Source organism: Saccopteryx leptura, chromosome 1 (assembly GCF_036850995.1).
Source record: "Saccopteryx leptura isolate mSacLep1 chromosome 1, mSacLep1_pri_phased_curated, whole genome shotgun sequence".
Classification (NCBI taxonomy): Eukaryota; Metazoa; Chordata; class Mammalia; order Chiroptera; family Emballonuridae; genus Saccopteryx; species Saccopteryx leptura.
Window position 1 is genome coordinate 49,939,582 of NC_089503.1, and position 23,769 is coordinate 49,963,350.

Here is a 23,769-nt window from a genome sequence, read left to right on the forward strand (position 1 = left end):
TACTTGTAATTTCTTCAACCAGAGAACCACTATCAACATTTTAGTTTAATTCCTCCCATAATTCATTCTGTCTTTCTTCCCTCTCTTTCTCTTTTTCTTCTTCTCTCTTTCCTCCTCTTTTCCCCTTTTGTGGCAAGATCTTATTTTTTTCCCTCCAATCAATACACAGCTTTTATTGGATCTTTAAAATATCTGAAGTAAGTCTGAGGAGTCACCTGGCATCTTCCTGTTTCTATAACTGGACACCTAAGATCTTATTCATCAGTCTGCTGAACCGTTCCTTTTTCCAGAAATGTAGGTACCATCCAAAAATTTTCTAATTTCTTTGTTTTTAAATGTTGTAGCTTGCTGAATCAGCACAGCTGAATTCGATACAAGTTCAATGTCATTTCCTTCAAGAATTAACTCATCTTTCTGGGTTTCAGATACTGAACAAGCAATGCCTGACCTCATCTGAACCCTGTGTATGTATTTTTCACCGAAGAAATTTCTGATTTAAACAAGAGTTTAAATAATGACATTGATAGAGAAGTAAGCATACACAGACCTCATCTTGTAATGGAAGCCCAGTGCAACGCCCTTGATCACGTTCTGCATGTGACTGCAGATAGTGCAAGCAGTGGCCAATTCCTCTCTCTTTCCCCACCATTTGTCAGCCCAGAACCTCTTTTATTTTCCAAGGAGACTGAGTTCCTCATTGATGTGATTGAAGTCCCTCTAAAAGATCCCTTTGGGGCCTTCACAGTTACTGTCTGTCCTTCAGAATATCGACATTTTCTAGAATGTCGACAGTCTGATTGCTGAGAATGAACTTCATACTCAGAGTAGATACAGCAAAGACTTTACCTTTATGGCAAGAACTTTAAGGGCTCACTGATAAAAAAGAGGTTAGGGTATGGAAAGAGGCCATGTTTTTTGTTTTAAAGTCGTCTTCTGAAATAAATATTACAGGAAGAGGCACAGTTTGGGGAATGGAGAGTTTTAATATGGTTATTTGATATGTTTTTTCTTTAAATTTCACACACATCAGTTAGGATATGTCTAATTCTATTTTAAGAGCTTTCAAAATTACGTAGGTATTTAAATCTCATGACAAACTTATAAAGTATTATTTTCATCTTATTGATGAGGAAGTTGAGGCACAAAGAGATCAAGTAATTTTTTCAAGGTCTACATAGCTGATAACTAGTAGAGCCTAGAATACATCCTTTCTATACATGCTAAATCATGACAGTCTGACTCCAGTGTTCAGGCTCCGTACCCTATTTTATCTCTCCGGTTGAGGCCAAGATGTATGTGGAAAAGTCAAATAAATATATTCAGCTGGCATGTGGTTATGCATTTGAAATCCAGGGGACAGGTCAGAGTTGGGGATATAGATTCTGCAGTCATCACACAGGAGAACAGCAAAGTCATGAGAGTTAATGTTTCCAATATCTGTAGTCATATCTTCTGTGATGATAATGAGTATGTCTTGTGTCTTGGTTGCTTTTCTGTGAGAATCTCTACTTTGACAGTATTCCTTTTAAAACTAACTGTGCCTTTTATAAGTAGATGTAGAAATTGCAATGAAAGAAAATGATTATATTTCTCCCTTTGAGATAGCTGTTATTTTTCTTAATGCAACCAAAATTGCATTATTATTTTTCTTTCCTTAAAACAACTATACTACTTTGCCCCAACACACATATTGACCCCTTTAGTCACTATTCCACACCTGCTTTACTTTGGGTTTTGTTTACATGAAAGTTTACCAAGATATATTTTCCTCATATACTTACACAAGTAATTTTTGAAAAACTGAAATTGGAACCTAATATAGTTCCTATTAATTTATTTGACGTTTATAATTCTGTTCTACCTAGACATTCTACTTTTTCTTATCATTAGAGAAGGAGTCAAAGAGCAAAGGAAATTTTAAGAAAGAACTCAAAATATACATAAACTTTCCCTAGTGTTCTTGTTTTATAATGCCTATCATAGAATTGACTTATGCACCTCTGAGAGTGCCTTATATGAAAAAAGGAAGATCAAAACAGATGAGATGTGAGATGGTCATTTAAATCAGTTTGCTTATTAGTAGTAGCTGATCAGATTAGATAAAATAATTTTTTTTCTTTTAAAATATTGTTGCTGAGCCTGACCAATGGTGGTGCAGTGGATAGAGTGTTTGCCTGGGGCCCTGAAGTCCCAGGTTCGAAACCCTTAGGTCACCGATTTAAGTGACATCTGATCTGGTTTGAGCACAGGGTTGCTAGTTTGAGTGTGGGATCATTGACATGATCCCATGATTGCTGGCTGAGCACAAAGGTTGCTGGCTTGAGCCCAATGTCTTTGGCTTGAGCAAGGGGTCATTGGCTCAGCTTGAACCCCCTGGTCAAGGCATGTATGCAAAACCATCAGGGAACAACTGAAGTGCCAAAATTATGAGTTGATGCTTCTCATCCCCACCCTCCCCCACCCCCATCGCTAAAAATGAAACTGCTAGTGGTTTGCAGTTACACCACAAGAACTTACATTTATTTATGATAAAATTTAGACATGTATCTAAAAATATTTAAATAAATGTAAGAAAATACTGAGGTTTTTTTTGGTTTGTGACAAGAAATTAACATTTGAAAAGCCTACTTTCCAACCAATTTAGGGTTTTTTTTTAAGGCTTTAGCAATTGGAAGAGTGAATTCTAATATAGAAATGAGTTGTATCTAGCCAACTGTGACATTCAGTTTCTTTCAGTAAAGCAGAGGATCTGATAGCGTGACAAGTTGGATCTTTTTAAAGATATAAACAGTTTAAAGTGCTTGGCAGTCTTCCTCATTTCTAACTTTTCCTGTATGTGAAAACATCAGTAGGCATGGAAGAATAAAAATATGAGGGCAGTTAAAACGTTATTCTATTATAGGATAATAGAAATTTTTAGATTGTTTAGAAGAAATATCATTTACAGGGTGTTATTTCTACTGTTTTATTATAACTTAAAACTAAATTTTGAACTGCATGAATGGGAGTTGTTCTTACAGTCAAGAAAGTAAACTCTGTGCAGTAATAATGTTTGAATAGCACTTTGCTGTTTTCCAGGCCCTTTCAGGTATGTGGTTTCTTGGAGGAAAGAAACTTCAGTGAAAGGAGTGAATGGGTGTTTGGAATCTTGTGGTCATCCTTATTCAGTGGAAGAAGAAGGGTGCAGAGGAGAAAGGGCTAGGTGAGCAAAGAAACACCAACAGATATTTTAGTCAGCATTACAGAACCACTTTAGAATTAAATTACTTGGACTATACTATGAACATTTTTTAGAAGTGAGTGTATGCATAGCCAAATATTGACATTTTCAAATGTCGAATATAGACATTTTCAAATGTCACTGAATCCTCGAAGGTTAGAGATCATGTGTGTGAGAATTTAAGATTTGATGGCACATATAAATGTGTTCTCCATGGGAGATGCATCTCAACCTTTAGCATAGAAAGTTGGGAGGAGCCCTTTAGTTATCTAGGAGTCTTAGAAGAAGTGCTGACTTGTGTTTCTATAATGATTACACCCCAATTCCAGAAGGTTTAAGTCATGTGTGATTGTGAATTTAATATATTAGGTAATTGCTATAGTTCTGCCTTTATCCTTATTTGGTTTTTTAGCCTCCCATTTCATGTCTGTTCTTGTTTTTACTTAGCACTTGACCTTTTTATAGACTTGGGAGTGAGGTGGGGTACCAACAACTAATTGCTTCTATCTTATACCTGCCATATTTATAAATGTTTTTCTTTGAAGTATTTAAGTTCAAACTTTTATTCAGGGGCAAAATGCTGGACAGTTGTGTTAAAGTAGAATTAAAACACATAATCAGTTATAGCCAAGGTGAAGCATTTCCAGCTGAATTACTTAAAGTATAGCTTTTGTAGTCTGCATAATTTTATTCAGAGAAATATTTTAAATTATTTAAACAAAACAAATCAATGTACTTAAAACAAATGTTCAACTACAGTCATCTTAAAATGAATTTCAATGTTAAATTAACTTTCAGTAATCCTATTCTTCAGAAATAATATTTTTTTTAAAAGGTGTTATTTATTCATTTTAGACAGGAGAGAAGGGGGGGGGCAGAAAGCATCAACTCCCATATGTGCTTTGACCAGGCAAGCCCAGGGTTTCAAACTGGCGACCTTAGCGTTCTAGGTCGATGCTTTATCTACTGTGCCCCACAGGCCAGGCAGAAATAACCAATCTTAATCTATTGAACTTAAATATTCTATGTTGGTATTAGTCAAAGAATGAGAATAGTATTCTGTCCCTGTACTTTCTGAATTTGTGATCCACAGACTTCATGAGCATAATAAAATGGTTTGGGGATAGTTTATTATGCAGCAAGTATAATTGGAGCATAAATGGAACTTGACTATGTTAAAGAAAGGCATTTGTATTGCTTGCAAAGTCCTAAGATAGGATGTCATGTTGCCTAAATCTTAGGTGATTTTTTTGTTTTGTTTTATTTTTAAATTACACTTGACATTCAGTGTTAATTTTTTTTAGTTTCAAGTGAACAGTATATATTATATAATTCACAAAGTGATCCCCAAATGTGGGAAAAACATTATGTTAGACTTGCTCATTTGTAATTTGCCTGATTAGTGCATGAGCACAGGCAACACCATGTGTATATAGTCTATGTAAGGCTGCAGGTGCTTGCCCTCAGGGTGGCAGATTGTAGATTGTGGATTGCCTGCTGCCATTGGTAGGGGCCATTTTGTGCTGTTGTTTGCTGGAGAAGGAGTCCCACTTACTTACCCTGGCCTGTTTGTTCGTCAGCCCTGAGAGAAGCGGGTTTTCCCTACCTGCTTGCTTGTCCGCTGCTGCGAGACTCTAATAAAGGAAATGGCCTCGGGCTCCACAGTTCTTTTACTGTCTACCTGAATCCAGTGTGAACCTGCCTGGCCACGGCCACCAGCCTTACACCTCTAATTCTATACCTATCCACCGAATACCATACATAGTCAGTACTATATTATTAACTACATTCTCTATGCTGTCCTTTACATCCTGTGACTATTTTTAGCTTAGGGTTCATTCATTCGTTTGTTTTATAGTTTTTATTGAATTTATTGGGGTGACATTGGTTAATAAAATTATACAGGTTTCAAGTGTATAACTCTATAACACTTTTCCATCTGTTTTTACTAACTTGAATGTTATATCAAATGCTGCAAGAAGTCTTATTTGAGCACCTTTAGGCTTAGGAACTAACTCTATGACATTATTTCTTGATGAATATGAGTTTTGTACAGAGTTTATGATGACTGTTTTTAAGGTCTTTTTGAGAGGATGTATCAGTCAGGAGTCTTAGAGGAGAACTGGGTAGATGCTGCACCATAATTGGCCTCATGACAGGATTTCTGGTCCTACACCTGTTGGTATTTATGAGGAGATCTAGGAAACTGAATCTTAGGACAAAAAGAAGTGTAGTATTTAGCAAGCAGTGTACCTCATTAGAAGCTTGAGGTAAGCTATAATTTTGATGATGTGGTTTGATAGATGATAATAAAATTTTAATGTGCTTTGAAAGAGATGATTTCCAGAGTTCTTTCATATTAGTATACTTGTAGTAAAAATTGTAGTAAAAACAAAACAAATAAAGACTTGGTAAAAAAAAAAATTGAAACTGGAGACACCTTAGTTAATCCTGGCAACGGATTTCCTCCACATCCTGTCATTTCTATGCCTCCTGTCCCCATCCTCCTGTATTCTCTCAGCCTTACCTTGAAATTTATTAAACAGTTGCTTGTCACAAATAGAGACTAATATTAATGTATTTATTTAAATTTAAAAATAAATTCAGACTTTTCTGGTAGAAAAGTAAATCCAGTTTAATTGATTTGACAAATATTTTTGTCAAATGAATTGTATGACACCCATTTTTTTATAAATTGAGCTTAAATTTGTAGCTTTAAGGTTTGGTTAAAATACATTTAGAGGCTGAGAATAAAAAATATACCTGCATTTATGCTACTGAGGTAACTTAGGGTGGGGACTCTAGATAGCCTCAGGATGGCACCCTTGACTGGAAAAATCAAGTGATTAGAAGTAGTGATTTGATTCAAATAATTTAACAACTGGTTCTCTGCCCTAAGAACTGTTTTAAGTATAAAAAAAGATATACTGAAAGGTAGTTTATTATTTCATGCATTTAATCCTTAAATAAGAACAATAAAAGAGGTACACAAAACTAGATTGTTATGTTTTACAATATTAATTAAAATACTAAATAATACCTGATTAAAACAATAAAACTTATTTAAGATATTTCCATACTGTTTCTTGATTGGCGTCCTCACTTGCAATTTTTTTCACCTATGGACAGAATGAACATTACTATGGGCACTTAGAATACACTGTTGCTCAGATGAACATTAAAAAAGACTAAGGGATCCTGGCCTGTTAGCTCAACAGTAGAGTGTCGGCTGGCCCGGCGTGTGGAAGTCCCGGGTTCAATTCCCGGACAGAGCACACAGAAGAAGCACCTATCTGCTTCTCTACCCTTCCCCCTCTCATTTCTTCTACCTCTCTCTTCCCCTCCTGCAGCCAAGGCTCCAAAGTTGGCCCAGGCGCTGAGGATGGCTCCATGGCCTCTGCTTCAGGTGCTAGAATAGCTCTGGTTGCTATGGAGCAATGCCCCTGATGGGCAGAGCATCACCCCCTGGTGGGCATGCTGGGTGGATCCTGGTCAGGTGCACGCGGGAATCTGTCTCTCCGCCTCCTCGCTTCTCACTTCAGAAAAATACAAAAAAAAAAAAGAGTAAAGAGTGTAAGTTTGTGATTTCCACATTGGGTGGCTGTCCAGGCACCCACCTTAGAGAGAGCCCTGATTACAAATGCCATTTTTTTTTAACATATAACTTTTTTTTTAAGGACTTTATTAATTTTTCAGAGAGGAGAGAGAGAGGGGGGGGAGGGGGAGAAGCAGGAAGCATCAACTCCCATATGTGCCTTGACCAGGCAAGCCCAGAGTTTCGAACCGGCTACCTCAGTGTTCCAGGTCGACACTTTATCCACTGCACCACCACAGGTCAGGCCACAAGTGCCATTTTAACAGCCAGTTCACCAAACTCAACAAAAATTAGGTATCGATTCTGCCAAACTGGTGTGAACTGGCTGAATCTCACTCAGCCCACACACCAGCCTCCAAGAAGGGAAAGGGAGGATCTGGAAATTGAGAGCTCTGTTAAGAACTCTTTTTTTTTTTCCCCCAGAGAGAGAGAGAGAGACAAAGGAGAAAGATGAGAGGATCAACTCAGAGTAGTGGCACTTTTGTTGTTCATTAATTGCTTTTCAGACATGCCTTGATGAGGGCCTGGGAGGCTCCAGCTGAGCCAGTGACCCCTTGCTCAAGCTAACAACCTTGGGCTCAAGCCAGTGACAATGGGGTCATGTTGATGATCCCACAGTCAAGCCAGATGAGCTGACATTCAAGCTGGTAACCTCAGGGTTTCGAACCTGGGACCGCAGTGTCCCAGGTCGTTCTATCCACTGCGCCACCACTGATCAGGCTGTAAGAGCTCTTGTACACTGAGATTTAGAGAGTTTCCAGGTTGGTGAACTCATCAACTTGTGGGTAAGTGGTCTGTCTGGAGAAGGCATGGAAACACCCATTTCCCACTGCCTTCTGCCACTGAGCTAACTCCAGATAGTGTCTGAATGGAATAGAATTATTGGATGAACACTCAGTTTTGTTTTCAGAGCACTGGTTGTTGATATTAGAAAACTCCTTAGAATTTGTCACCAGCAGACCTACCCCACATGAATGACTAAAGGAATTTCTCTAAACAGAAAGGAACTTTCAAAAGAAAAAATGACAGAAAGAATAATAATAAATATATACAATAATTTTCTCTCTTCTAAGTTTTCTTAACTACGTTTGACAATTAAAGCAAAATTAATAGTTCACTATCTGATGTAGTTCTTTCTCACTGTATATAGAGAAAATATTTAAATGACTATTATAAATGAAAACTGCTAAAGGGACATAAAGGGAGATAAAGTTTCTATACTTTAATTGAATAAGTGTTAATGCTAATTTATTCTGATATTAGAGTTATATGATATAATACTTAGACCAACCACTATAGAAACTATACAAAAATATTCTCAAAAGCACTATAAATAAAAAAATGGAATTCTAAAAAATGTTCAAGTAATGTACAGAAAGTCTGGAAAAATAAAAATAAAATAGAACAAAGAAACAAAGTAAAATGGTAGAATGAAGCCGTGTTCTATAAATAATTACACTAAAGTAAATTGTGTGAGAATACTAGTTGAAAGAAACATTGGCAGAGTGGATAAAAAAAGAAATCATGATCCACTTTATACTTTTTGTACGAACTCACTTCAAATATAATAATATAGCTAGTTTGAAAGAAAAATAATGGAATGAATATGGCATGAAAACAATCAAAAGAAAATAGGAGTAGCTATATTAATATCAGATAAAACAGACTTTAGAACAAAAAGAAACAAAATAAGAAAGACCAGGACAGAGAGGACATTATGTAAAGACGAAAGCATCAATCTGTCAAGAAGTCATATAAGTTTTAAATGATGCACCAAACAACAGAGTTACAAAAACGTGAAGCAAAACTGATAGAAGTGAAAGGAGAAATGGACAAATCCACAATTACAGTTAAAAGACTACAGTATCCTTTTCTCAACAATTGATAGACAAAATGAACAAGGACATAGTATGAACCAAAGGATCTAGTCAACTTTTATGGAACATGTATGTTCTGTAAATCTATAAGTTTTCAGGTTAAAATTTTTATATTCTGAATAATTTTTAAAAGAATAGAAATCACACAGAATATGTTTTCTGACCACAATGGAATGAAAGTAGAATTCAATAATAGAAGAACTCTAGACAGTTCAAAACTAAACAATACGGAGGACCCGGGTTCGATTCCCGGCCAGGGCACATAGGAGAAGCGCCCATTTGCTTCTCCACCCCTCCGCCGCACTTTCCTCTCTGTCTCACTCTTCCCCTCCCGCAGCCAAGGCTCCATTGGAGCAAAGATGGCCCGGGTGCTGGGGATGGCTCTGTGGCCTCTACCTCAGGCGCTAGAGTGGCTCTGGTCGCAACATGGCGACGCCCAGGATGGGCAGAGCATCGCCCCCTGGTGGGCAGAGCGTCGCCCAATGGTGGGCGTGCCGGGTGGATCCCGGTCGGGCGCATGCGGGAGTCTGTCTGACTGTCTCTCCCTGTTTCCAGCTTCAGAAAAATGAAAAAAAAAACAAAAACAAAAACAAAAAAACTAAACAATATAATTTTAGGTAATCCATGGGTCAAAGAAATGAAAATAAATAAATAAAATAAACACTAAGACTACATTAAGTGAAATGCAACATATCAAATATTTGAGATGGAGCTAAAGCAACACTGGAAAAGTGAACAAGTTTGAAATAAGCTCTGCTTCTACTGCAATAAACTAGAAAAAGAGGAACAAAATAAACTCAATAGAACAAGAAGGAAGGAAATAAACATAAGAGTAGAAATGAATGAAATTGAAAATAGGAGAACAATAGAGGAAATCAATAAAACAAAAGTCTGTGACTAGTGGAGGTGCAGTGGAAAGAGTTCTGAGGTCGCTGGCTTGAGTGCAGGCTTGCCAGCTTGAGTGCGAGGCCAGCCACAGGCTTGAGCATGGGGTCATCAACATGATCCTGGAGCTGCTGGCTTGAGCCATGGGATAACTGGCTTGGTGTGAGCACTCTGGTTGGGGCACATATGTGAAGCAATCAATGAGCAAGTGAAGCAACTACGAGTTGATGCTTCTCATCTCTCTCCCTCCCCTCCCCTCTCTTTTTCAAGGAAAAAAAAGGCTGGCTCTTTGAAGGGATCATAAAATTGATAAGCCCTCCTACTAAGACTGACAGTCATCAAAGTTAATAAGAGAATATTATAAATGACTCCACTTATAAATTTGAAAGATTAGATGAAATAGACCAAAATCTTGAATAGCACAAGCTAAACTCATTCAATATGAAATATATAATTTGAATAACAGTATAACTATTAAGGAAATTGAATTTGTGATTTAAAATTTTTCAAAATAGAAATTTTTAGGCCTATATGATTTTATTGGAGACTTCTATCAAATGTGTAAAAAAAGAATGATCATCAATTCTACACAAGTCTTTCCAAAAAAAAATAAAGATGAGGAGACACTTCCTAATTCATTTTGGAAGCCAGTGTTATCCTGATACCAAAACCAGACAAGACAGTACAAAAAAGAAAACCACAAACCAATATTTTTCCTGAATATAGGCATAAAACTTCTTAACAAAACCTTATCAAATTGATCTCAGCAATATATAAAAATAATTACATCCCATTATTAAATAGGTTTATTGGGATGCAAGACTTTTCCAGTATTTGAAAATAAAATCAATGTAATCTGTATCATATTAACCTGTAAAGAATAAATGTATCACGTGACCATATCAATCAATGCAGAAAAAGCATTTGATAAAATTTATCATTCAACTCATGATAAAACTAAAACCTCAGAATAAACTATCTCAAGTAAACATCTACATAAAGCCTATAGGTAACTTTATCCTTAATAATGAAAGATTGAATGCTTCTTCCTAAGATTGGCAATAAGATAAGGATGTCTGCTCTCTACTGCTATTTCCTATAGTACTGGAAGTTCTAGGCAGCAAAATGGAACAAACAAGGAAATAAAAGATATAAAGATGAAAGGAAGAAATAAAACAGCTCCTGTTTGCAGGTGACATTATGATCTAAGTAAAAAATCCCAAAGAATTCACAAAATTGTTTTTAGAACTAATGACTTATACATATTCACAGCATATGAATACAAAAACTAATTGTATTTTTATATACCAGCAATGAACATGTGAAAACAAATGCAATATCATTTATAATCAATTAAAAATTATGTAGTTAGGAGTAAATCCAACAAAGCATGCACAAGGCCGATATGTTGAAACTACAAAATGCTGATGAATAAAAGTCAAAGGTCTAAATAAATGGAGAGACATATCATGTTTATGGACTGGAAGACTCAATCTAGTGATGATGCTAATTATACCCAAACTGATATGTAGGTTTAGCAAAATTCCTGTCAGAATCCCAAAAGATATTTATCTAGGCATGGATAAGATTGTTCTATAATTTATATAAAAAGGCAAAGCAAGTAGGATCACTAAATACTTGAAAATGAAGAATACATTGGGAATAATCACTTTATTTTTTCAGGCGAGAGGAAGGGAGATAGTGAGGCAGACTCCCGCATGCACCCTGGCCAGCATCCACCTGGCAACCCCCATTGGGGCTGACACTCAGGTACTGAGCTATTTTTAGGGCCTGTGGCTGATGCACTCCAACAGAGTTATCCTCAGCACCTGACTGACGCCATGCTTAAACCAGTCGAGCCACTGGCTGCAGGACTGGAAGAAGAAAAGAGGGGGAGAGGGAGAGAAGCAGATGGTCGCTTCTCCTGTGTGCCCTGACCAGGAATTTAACCTGGGATGTCCATACACCAGGCTAATGCTCTACCCATTGAGCCACCAGCCAGGGCCTACTCTTCTTTATGTAAAGACTTATAGCTACAGTAATTAAGACTGTGTGGTATTGGTAGAAGCTTACATGCATATATCAATAACACAGAATAGTGAACCCAGAAATAGCCCCCTATGGTAACAGCTACCTGATCTTTAACAAAAGTGCTAAAACAATTCAGTGGAGGATAGTTTTTTCAGCAAATGGTGTGAAATTAATTGGATATTCATAGGCCCGCCCCAAAATTTAATCTTGACTCAGAGCTCATAGTTCATATAAAAATAACTCAAAATAAATCAGATTGAAGTTTAAACTGTAAAACTTTTAGAAGAAAACATAGAACACCTTTGGGAACCAAGACAATGAAGATTTCTTTTCTTTTTTTTTTTTTTTACAGGGACAGAGAGAGAGACAGATAGAGACAGACAGACAGGAACAGAGAGAGATGAGAAGCATCAATTATCAGTTTTTTGTTGCGACACCTTAGTTGTTCATTGATTGCTTTCTCATATGTGCCTTGACCGTAGGCCTTCAGCAGACTGAGTAACCCCTTGCTAGAGCCAGTGACCTTGGGTCCATGCTAGTGAGCTTTTCTTTTTTGCTCAAGCCAGATGAGCCCGCGCTCAAGCTGGCAACCCCGTAGTCTCGAACCTGGGTCCTTCCGCATCCCAGTCCGACGCTCTATCCATTGCGCCACCGCCTGGTCAGGCAAAGAAGATTTCTTAAACTTGATGCAAAAGGCAGGATATATAAAAGAAAATATGTGAATTAGAATTTATTAAAATTAAGAACTTTTGCTGTGCTAAATACCTTATGATGCAAATGATGAGACTGGGATAAAATATTGGCTAATCACATATCTGACAATGGACTTGTATGTAGAATATATAAAGAACTCTGAAATCTCAATCTTAAATGACAACAACAATCCATTTAGAAAATGGCTAAAAGACATGAAATGATACTTCGTGGAAAAGATGGCAAATGAACACACGAAAGGATGTTGGGACTCTCCAGCCATTAAGGAAATGCAGATTAAGACTCCAATTTGATATTACTTATAAACCTATTAGAACAACTACAATAAAAAATAGTGACAATATCAAATGCTGGCAAGGTTGTGGAAGTGTTGGATCTCTCACATATGCAGAAAGGAATGTAAAATGGTAGTCACTCTGGAAAAAAGAGTTTGTGACAGTATCTTAAAATACTAAATATACACTGACCCAGTAATTGTACTCTTGGGCATTTTCTCCAGAGAAATAAAAAGTTATTTCCACACAAAAACCTTTACATGATTTTATTTTCAATTTCCAAAAATTGAGAGCAACTAAAATGTCTTAGACTAAGTTAATGCTTAAACAAACTGTGTTCATCTATCTATCTGCCTACCAATAGTATACCGTGGCATACAACTGAGCAATAAAATGTAATAAACTATTGATACACTCAACAACTTGAATGAGTCTTAAGGGCATTATGCTGAGTGAAAAAAGCCAATCTCAAAAAGGCTCATAGCATATGATTCCATTTACAACTAGTGCTCGACTTAAGACCACGATTGGTTCCGACAGACCGGTCGTAACTTGATTTGGTCGTAAGTTGAGTAGGCTATATGTACAGTACTGTGAAATGATGTTATAAAAATCTTTAAGTCATATTTTATCATCATTTTCTTTCATTGTTAATATCATAATTTTCTTTGTTCATTTTATGTCATTTGTATCATCTCTAAACCATTTTTTATTTTTACATTCATCAGGTTTAAGTAAAACACTGCATTATCAGTACAACTGGTTTAATATTTGCAAAGACAATTTCCTCTTGGTAGACATCTTGGGAGGGGTTTGATGAAAAATATCCAAGACACAAAACACAAATTGCTGTACTGAGTCTGGGATAACAGTTGAAATGGTACACGCAGAGAAGGTAGTGCTGCCGGAAGCTGGACCACACTGTCGTATGCCCAGCTGGGCAATGCTTGCGTTGCCAGTCGCGGAACAGTCATGGCTAGCGATTGTGGTCATAAAGTCGAATGGTCGTAAGATGAATAGTTGTTCATTAGTCGATCAATATTTGTATATAACGTTCTCAAAATAACAAAATTATAGAGGTCATGAACAAATTAGGGGTTGCTGGGGCATTGAGGTGGATGAAAGAACTAGGTAGAACTATAAAGGTGTAGCCTGAGGGAGATCTTTGTGCTGACAGAATGGGTTCATTTCTTGTTTGTGATGATAATTACACAAATATATACACACACACACACAAGTGATAAAATATCAGAGCTGTGCACACACATTTGTACCAATTTCAGTTTTCTGGTTTTGATATTGTACTGTAGTTGTATATAACAAGTAACCATTGGGGAAGACAGTGAAGAGTACAAGAAGCCTCTTTCTACTATCTTTCTAACTTGCTTAGATTATGTTGTTTCAAAATAAAAAGTTAAAAAATTCGATTTTGTCAGGAATATATTGAACTTTGAAAGTATTTTAAGGTTTTTCAACCTGGTTTTTAGTATATTTGATTAAATAAGCTCTCTCTGTGTGAAATTTACATGTATAATTAGTATTCATAAAATATTTCTTTTTGAGAAGTCATTTGTTATACTTTCCAGAAAACGAAAAACTGAATCTTTTTTTTATCTGGCTATAAATTTTTTGGGAAGTTAGATGATTTATGATTAATTGATTTCAGCAAAGTTAGAGGAGGGCCTGATTATTTTACATTATATACAAACGTTGAATCAGTTTGTTATATACCTGAAACAAATATAATGTTATATGTTAAATATACCTCACTTAAAAAAATAGAAATTAATTGTGACAGTCTTAATAATTGTTAAGTGTGGGTTGTAGATATATGCATATTCATTACATTTTTTTTAAATTTGAAAATTGTCATAATAAATATTTTAAGCTTAATGAAAAAAATTGAAATGCTAGTCTGTGATTTAGAAAGCTCAGACACTAGCCTATCCATAACCAAGAGTGGAAGTAAGAAGGCCAGGTAGTTCATTTGTTAGCCAGTTTGTTATTACAGTAGCTGTATTAAAAGGGGCAATGGCAGTGTACATGGAGAGAAGTGGATGGATCTGCAATATATTTTACAGGTTGAAATCACTGCTGATGTTTTTTAGGTGGGTCAAGGTAAAGTGAGCTTTAAGGGTAATAGAAATAGATAAATTTTTTTAAATTACGGGATGATATAATAAGGTTGTAAGCTGTTAGAGCACCTGCTATACTCAGTTAAATTAAATTTCTTAGTTTCCTCAAACTTTAAGCACAGCTCATGGCTGTATGTTTAATAAATAGCTACTGATTGCTTTGAGGAGAGGAGATGCATGCAAGTAACAACATAACCACTTTTCTCAAGATTGCTTACCACCAAAGAACTAATAGCAAAGGAGCAAGAAATAGTATTCTGTGGGAGACATGACTCTTTGAGCCTGTGGTCACTTGTTTGGTTACTGTCTGTGTTGGTTCAGGTGGACAGGAATTCCTGTTTTGATAACTGAATTAAACCAGATAAGAAAACAAATAGAAATAATAAACATTTATTCATATAAAATTATTAGGACATGTAGTTTGAAAGAAAACGCAGCTATTTCCCCTACCTGTTTTAAACTGATGAAAGGTTTACAACTATAAATTCACTACCTTTTATTTTGTTGATAATATTTTTTATAAATTAAGCTTATAAATCAATAAAAGTGACAAAACATATTATTTCCCACTTGAAGTCTAAACTTTATTTTGTTTAGGACTTTGAAGCTCAGTACTATACTCTCATCTAATTCCAGTCCTCAATGTTTTTAACCAGTGTGTGATGTTACACTACAAAGTCTTTATGTCCTGTATATTCTTGGTATTAGGACATGTAAAATAGGTTGGGGCTGACATAGGTTGATGGACTATGATGACCCTTGCAGAAATATTAATGTTTGTTTTTAGTTTTCAGGAAGGCAGAATCAATAGCTTTGAAGGGAGGAGGGGTTGTTGTTGTTAATGAGGTAAGCATATGTATAAACTTTGGATTTTATAAAATATTAGCTATTACATTAATTTATTCAATGGTTATTTACCTTTGTGTACAGAATGCTTCACCAACGGTTTGAGAGGTGCTTTTTTTATGACAGTATGTAAAAACAGACTTAATCTTTGATCACATGGAAGTAATGTAGTTTGGAGGACAGCTAATGAACTGGCAAATAAGTACATGTTTGTCATGTTATTTTCATTGTTTTATAGGTTTACCATAATTTGAAAATTTTATTTATCATTAAACTTAGAAATTTGCTAAACCCCAATTATACTAACTACTAACAGATACTTTCTAATGTAATACTAAAAGCTAAGCTTTCTTGAGTGCTTATATTTTATTAATATTTGTTATTTAATCCTCACATAATGTTATAAAGTGTAGATACTTTTATTCTTTCCATTTTACAAATGAGAAAAGTTAGGCTCAGAGAAATTAAGTAATTTGTTTTGTGTCATACAAGCTAAAAGTGGAACAACTGGTATTTGCATTGACTTAGTGACATTGAAGCTTGACCTCTTCAGTACCTTTGTTTTCTTTTTCCTATTAGTTAGTACTAAGATAGACTATGTAGGAATACAAAGGAAATGGGCCATAATCCCTATCTCTTAGGGTGTGTTCAATCTTGTTCCAGTAGATAAAGACTGTATATTTAACATATAAACGGTGTTAATAAATAACATCTTAAATTGATTATACTCAAGTGACATTTTCGCACAAAAGGATGTTTGGACAAAAAGTAGAAGTAAAATTGGAATTTTGGGGGAAGACTTCATAGAAGAGAACTAATTTTTGGAAGGTAGATAAGATTTCAATGAGGAGGTGGAATGTGGATGCAGTAGAAGCATGTTCAGGGAGGAAACAGCATGAGAAAAGGTAGGAAGCATTGGGGGGAATTAGTATGGCTTCTGAAGATTGTGAGGACAAGCTTAAACTAACAGGGGGAATGTTTGCCAAGTCATTCCTTTTTGTTTTGTTTTGTTTTTCTTTAACAAAAAGATTTGATTCCTTTAGAGCAGTTTTAGGTTTACAACAAAATTTAGAACAAAGCACTGAGATTTTCCCTATATCATACTTTGTCTCCACCCACTCATTGGCTCACCTATTATCAACAGCACTCACCAGAATATTACATTTTTTTTTACCATTGTTGAACCTACAGTGATACATTATGATCACCTAAAGTCTGTGGTTTACCTTAGGGTTCACCATTGGGGTTGTACATTCTATGTATTTAGACAAACACAAAGACATACGTCCATCATTACAATATCATACAGAGTATTTCTGCTTCTTTAAAAATCCTCTGTGCTGTTGTCCCCTTACCCCCAAACTCAGCGGCAATCACTGCTCTTTTTATTGTCTCCTGCCACAGTTTTGCCTTTTCCAGAATATCATATAGTTGGAATCATGTCACCATTTCAGATTGCCTTTTTTTACTTGGTAAGGGGCATTTAAGGTTCCTCATATCTTTTCATGGCTTGATAGATAGCTCATATCTTTTTTTGTGCTGAATAATATTTTATTGTCTGGATATACCATGGTTTATCTACCCACCTACTAAAGGACATCTTTGTTGCTCTCAAGTTTTGGCAATTATAATACTGCTATAAAAATCAATGTGCAGTATTTTACTTAAATATAAAAATTTTAACCTTGTGAGTAAATAGCAAGGGAGGTGATTTTACATTGTATGCTAAGTGTATATCTTCTTTTACTAGAAGATATAAGAAGGTGCCAAACTGTCTTTCAAAGTGGTTGTACCATTTTTACTGTTCTACATTCCCACTGGCAATGGATGAAAGTTCTGATTGCTCCATGTCCTCGCCAGTATTTGGTTCAGACAGTGTTCTGGATTGTGGCTATTCTAATAAATACTAAGTGGTATCACATTGTTTTTTCAATTTCGGTTTCCCTGAAAACATATGAAGTGGAGCATCTTTTTATATGCTTATTTGCCAATTGTATATTTTTGTTGAGGTATCTGTGAAGGGCTGTGGTCCATTTTTTAAGTGGGTTCTTTGTATCTTATTGTTGAGTTTTAAAGAGTTTTTTGTATATTTTGGATAACATTCGTTTATCACAGGGGTCCCCAAACTTTTTACACAGGGATCCAGTTCACTGTCCCTCAGACCATTGGAGGGCCAGACTATAAAAAAAAACTAGGAACAAATCCCTATGCACACTGTACCATATCTTATTTTAAAGTAAAAAAACAAAACGGGAACAAATACAATATTTAAAATAAAGAACAAGTAAGTTTAAATCAACAAACTGACCAGTATTTCAGTGGGAACTATGCTCCTCTCACTGACCACCAATGAAAGAGGTGCCCCTTCCAGAAGTGCGGCAGGGGCTGGATAAATGGCCTCGGGGCCGCATGTGGCCCGTGGGCTGTAGTGTGGGGACCCCTGGTTTATCAGATGTGTCTTTTACAAATTTTCTCTTAGTCTATGGCTTATCTTCTAATTCTGTTGTTAATTCAGTCCTTATTTTTAAATATTTTATTTATTGATTTTACAGAGGTGAGGGGGGAAGCCAGAAGTATCAACTCTAGTTCCTTCACTTTAGTTGATCATTGGTTACTTGTTGTATGTGCCTTGACCTGGCAAGCCCAGGGTTTCAAACTGGTGACCTCAGCATTCTAGGTTAATGCTTTGTCCACTGTGTCACCACAGGCCAGGCTAATTCAGTTTAAAAAAAATTTAATTTTTTTTTTGAGAGCCAGACATGTGATCAGAGAGTTTAGGGAGATGTTAATTGAAAACCATGTTTTAATTTTTGTTTTTTACTTGTGGTAAAATATACATAACAAACTTTGTAATTTAAGGAACTAGATAAAAGAACAAATTACACCCAAACCCAGCAGTAGGAAGGAAATAATAAAGATTAGAGCAGAGATAAATAAAATAGAGAATGTATAAACACAGAAAATCAGCGAAAACAAAAATTGTTCTTTGAAAAGATCAACAAAATTGATAAACTTATAGCTTTGTGGCCTGAGTTAAAGGGAGAAGACTTGCCTGGCTTGTGGTGATGCAATGAATAAAGTGTCAATCTGGAATGCTGAGGTCGCTGGTTTGAAATCCTGGGTTTACCTGGTTAAGGCACATATGATAAGTAACTACGAAACTAGGAGTTGATGCTTCCCATTCCTCCCCCAGTTTCTCTCTCTCTCTCTCTCTCTCTCTCTCTCTTTCTCTCCTCTCTCTAAAATCAATAAATAAAATCTTTTAAAAAAGAAAAGACTCAAACTTCTAGTCAGAAATGAAAGTGGGGACATTACTACTGACCATACAGATATAAAAAGGAATATAAGAAAGTACTGTGAACAATTGTAAGCCAAAAAATTGGGTAACCTAGATGAGATATACAAATTTCTAGAAACAGAAAACTTAAGACTAAATCACAAAAAATAGAAAATTTCAATAGATTTATAACTAGTAAGTTCATTGAGCAGTAATCAGAAATCTTCTGAAAAGAAAAACCCTTGACCAGATGGCTTTCCTGGTGAATTCTACCAAACATTTAAAGAAAAATTGAAACCAGTCCTTCTCAAAATTTTCCAAAAATCTGAAGAGAAGTACGCCTAACTCATTTTGAGGCCAGCATTGCCCTGATAACCAAAGCCAGACAAAGAGTCTGAAAGAAAATTACAGACTAATTCACAGCATATTAAAAGGATTATACATGATGGCCAAATGGGATTTATTTCTGAAATACAAGGATGTTTTCATATGGAAATCAATCAATGAACCACTTTAATACCTATCCTTCCTTTTTTTTCCTTTTTCTTTTTTTCATTTTTCTGAAGCTGGAAACAGGGAGAGACAGTCAGACAGACTCCAGCATGCGCCCGACCGGGATCCACCCGGCATGCCCACCAGGGGCAATGCTCTGCCCACGAGGGGGCGATGCTCTGCCCATCTTGGGCGTCACCATGTTGCGACCAGAGCCACTCTAGCGCCTGAGGCAGAGGCCACAGAGCCATCCCCAGCGCCCGGGCCATCTTTGCTCCAATGGAGCCTTGGCTGCGGGAGGGGAAGAGAGAGACAGAGAGGAAAGCGCGGCAGAGGGGTGGAGAAGCAAATGGGCGCTTCTCCTGTGTACCCTGGCCAGGAATCGAACCCGGGTCCTCCGCACGCTAGGCCGACGCTCTACCACTGAGCCAACCGGCCAGGGCTCCTTTTTTTTTTTTTTTTTTTTTAATTTTATTTATTCATTTTAGAGAGGAGAGAGAAAGGGGGAGAGAGAGAGAGAGAGAGAGAGAGGAGAGAGAGAAGATAGAGAGACAGAGAGAGAGAAGGTGGGGAGGAGCTGGAAGCATCAACTCTCATATGTGCCTTGACCAGGCAAGCCCAGGGTTTCGAACCAGCGACCTCAGCATTTCCAGGTCGACGCTTTATCCACTGCGCCACCACAGGTCAGGCCAACACCTATCCTTCTTAAACTATTCCAAAAAATTCAAAATGAAAGAAGACACCTAGGCTCATTTTATGAGGCCAGCATTATCCTAATTCCAAAACCAGATACAAACACTACAAAGAAAGAAAATTATAGGCCAATATCCTTGATGAGCATAGATGCTAAAATGTTTCACAAAATATTAGGAAACCACATCCAATAATATATTAAAAAGGTCATAAATCATGATCAAGTGGACTTTATTCTTGGGATGCAAGATTGGTACAGGATCTGAAAATCAATAAACGTGACATTCCACATAAACAAAAATAAAGGATGAAAACCACATGATCATATCAATAGATGCAGAAAACACATTTGATAAAATTTACTACCCATTATGTTAAAAACTTTCAGCAAAGTGGGAATAGAAGGAACATAATAAAGTCATGTATGACAAACCCACAGCCAACATCATACTCAATGGGCAAAAACTACAAGCATTTTTTCTTAATGTCAGGAACAAGACAGTCATGTCCAATATTACCACTCTTAATTTAAAAGTACTGGAAGTCTTTTTTTTTCTTTTAATTTTAAATTTTTATTTAGAAAATTAACTTTAACACGGTTAAATTGATCAATAAGAGTACGTAGGTTTCAGGTAAACATTTTAAAAATTTTTTTATTAATTTTAATGGGGTGACATCAATAAATCAGGGTACATATGTTCAAAGAAAACATGTCCAGGTTATCTTGTCATTCAATTATGTTGCATACCCATCACTCAAACTGTTGATTATGTTGCATACTGATCACCCAAAGTCAAGTCATTTTCCATCTCCTTATTTTTGTCCCTCTTTACACCCTTCCCATCATCCTTCCCCCAACCACCTCCCCGAGGTCCCTTTCCCCTGGTATCCACTTCACTTTTATCTACGTTCATGAGTCTCACTTTTATATCCCATCTATGTGAGAAATCATACAGTTCTTAACTTTTTCTGATTTACTTATTTCACTCAGTATAACATTCTCAGGGTCCATCCATGTTGTAAATGTCACTATGTCATTTCTTATGGCTGAGTAGTATTCCATTGTATGTATGAACCACAGCTTCTTTATCCAATCCTCTATTGAGGGACACTTTGATTGTTTCCATGTCTTGGCCACTCTGAATAATGCTGCAATGAACATGGGGCAGCATGTGTCTTTACGTACCAATGTTTTTGAGTTTTGGGGGTAGATACCAAGTAGAGGGATTGCTGGGTAATATGGTAGCTCTATTCTTAATTTTTTGAGGAACCACCATACTTTCTTCCATAATGGTTGTACTAATTTGCATTCCCACCAGCAGTGAATGAGGGTTCCTTTTTCTCCACAGCCTCTCCAATACTTGTTATTACCTGTCTTGTTGATAATAGCTAACCTAACAGGTGTGAGGTGGTATCTCATTGTGGTTTTGATTTGCATTTCTCGAATAGCTAGTGAAGATGAGCATCTTTTCATATATTTGTTGGCCATTTGTATGTCCTCTAGGGAGAAGTGTCGATTGAGGTCATCTCCCCAGTTTTAATGAGAATGTTTGCTTGTTGGTTGCTGAACTTTGTGAATTCTTTAATTTTTTGGATATTAACCTCTAATCGGAGCTGTTGTTTGCAAATATCATCTCCCATTTAGTTGGCTGCCTATTTGTTTTGTTGTCAGTTTCTTTTGCTGTGCAGAAGTTTTTTAGTTTGATATAATCCCATTCATTTATTTTTGTCTTTACTTCCCTTGCCTTTAGGGTCAAATTCATAAATTGCTCTTGATGGCCAAGGTCTATGAACTTATTACCTCTGTTTTCTCTATGTAACTTATTGTTTCAGATCTTCTATTTTGGTATTTGATCCATTTTGAATTACTTTTTGTGCAGGGGGACAAACTATAGTCAAGTTTCATTCTTTTGCATGTGGCTCTCCAATTTACCCAGCACTATTTATTGAAGACACTTTCTTTTCTCCATTGTGTGTTTTTAGCTCCATTGTTGAAGATGATTTGTCCATATACATGTGGTCTTAATTCTGGACTCTTGATTCTGTTCCATTAGTCTGTATGTCTGTTTTTCTGTCAATACCATGCTGTTTTGATTTTCATGGCAGTATAGTGTAATTTGAAGTAAGGTAGTGTGATACCTCCAGCTTCATTCTTTCCCTCAGGATTGCTTTGGCTATTTGGTTTTTTTTTGGTCCCAAAGAAACTTGGTAATTGGCATTGGAATTTTGATGGGGATTGCATTAAATTTATATATTGCTTTGGGTAATATGGCCATTTTAACTATGGTGATTCTTCCAATCCATGAACATGGAATATTTTTTATTTCATTGTGTTTTCAGTATCTTTCAATAATGTTTTGTAGTTTTCAGTATATAGGTCCTTTACATCCTTTGTTAAGTTTATTCCTAGATATTTTTTTTGTTGTTGCAATTGTAAAAGGAATTTTTTTTGTTCATTTTCCAATGTTTCATTGTTTATGTATAGGAAAGCAGTGGATTTTTGTATGTTGATTTTTTATCCTGCTACTTTACTGTATTGATTTATTGTTTCTAATAGTATTTTGGTGGAGTCTTTGGGATTTTCTATATACAGGATCATGTCATCAAAGAGTGATACTTTTACTTCTTCTTTCCTAATATAGATGTCTTTTATTTCTTTCTCTTGCTTGATTGGTTGCTCTGGCTAAAACTTCCAGAACTATGTTGAATAAGAGTAGAGAGAGAGAGAATGGGAAGCCTTGTCTTGTTCCTGATTTTACAGGAAAAGCCTTCATTTTTTCACCATTTAGTATGATATTAATTGATGGTTTGTCATATATGGCTTTTATTATGTTGAAGCACTTTCTCTCAATTACTATTTTACTGAATGTTTTAAACATTAAGGGATGTTGTATCTTATCGAATGCCTTTTCTGCATCTGTTGATAGGATCATATGATTTTTGTTCTTTGTTTTGTTGTTGTGGTGTATTATGTTGATTAATCTACATATGTTGAACCATCCTTGTGCTCCTGGAATGAATCCCACTTGATTGTGATGTATTATTTTTTTAATGTGTTGTTGTATTCGATTTGCTAGTATTTTGTTTAGGATTTTTGCATCTGTATTCATTAGAGAAACTGGCATGTACTTTTCTTTTTGTGTGTTATCCCTGCCAGGTTCTGGTATCAGGGTTATGTTGGCCTTGTGAAATGTGTTGGGGAGTATTGCTTCTTCTTCTGTTTTTTGGAAGACTTTGAGAAGGATAGGTACTAACTGGTAGAATTCACCAGTGTAGCCATCTGGTCCTGGACTTTTATTTTGGGGGAGGTTTTTGATAGTTGTTTTTATTTCTTCCCTGCTTATAGGTCTGTTTAGGTTTTCCACTTCTTTGTGACTCAGTCTAGGAAAACTGTGTAGTTATAGGAATTTATCCATTTCCTCTGGTTGTTGAATTTCGTGGCATATAATCTTTCTTAATATTCTATTGTGATCCTTTGTATAAGTACTGTACGCTAACCTATTGTGCCACTGGAGCCTTATGATCCTTTGTTTATCTATGATGGCTGTGGTAATTTCTCCTCTTTCATTTCGGTTTTGTTTATATGAGTCCTTCTTCTTTTTCCCTTAGTAAGTCTAGCCAATGGTTTGTCTATTTTATTGATCTTTTCAAAGAACCAGTTCTTTGTTATATTGTTTTTTTCTATTTTTGTTGTTGTTCTTTTCTATTTCATTTAGTTTTGCTTTAATT

At 36.0% G+C, this 23,769-nt stretch overlaps 1 protein-coding gene and 1 pseudogene across 4 annotated transcripts in view; one reads left to right on the forward strand and one right to left on the reverse strand.

The window, feature by feature from the left end:
• The window catches only part of SBF2 (SET binding factor 2), a 502,739-nt gene that overhangs the window by 111,650 nt on the left and 367,320 nt on the right, over positions 1-23,769 (forward strand). The window lies entirely within an intron of this gene.
• On the reverse strand, positions 255-817 carry LOC136393352 (large ribosomal subunit protein uL6 pseudogene; annotated as a pseudogene).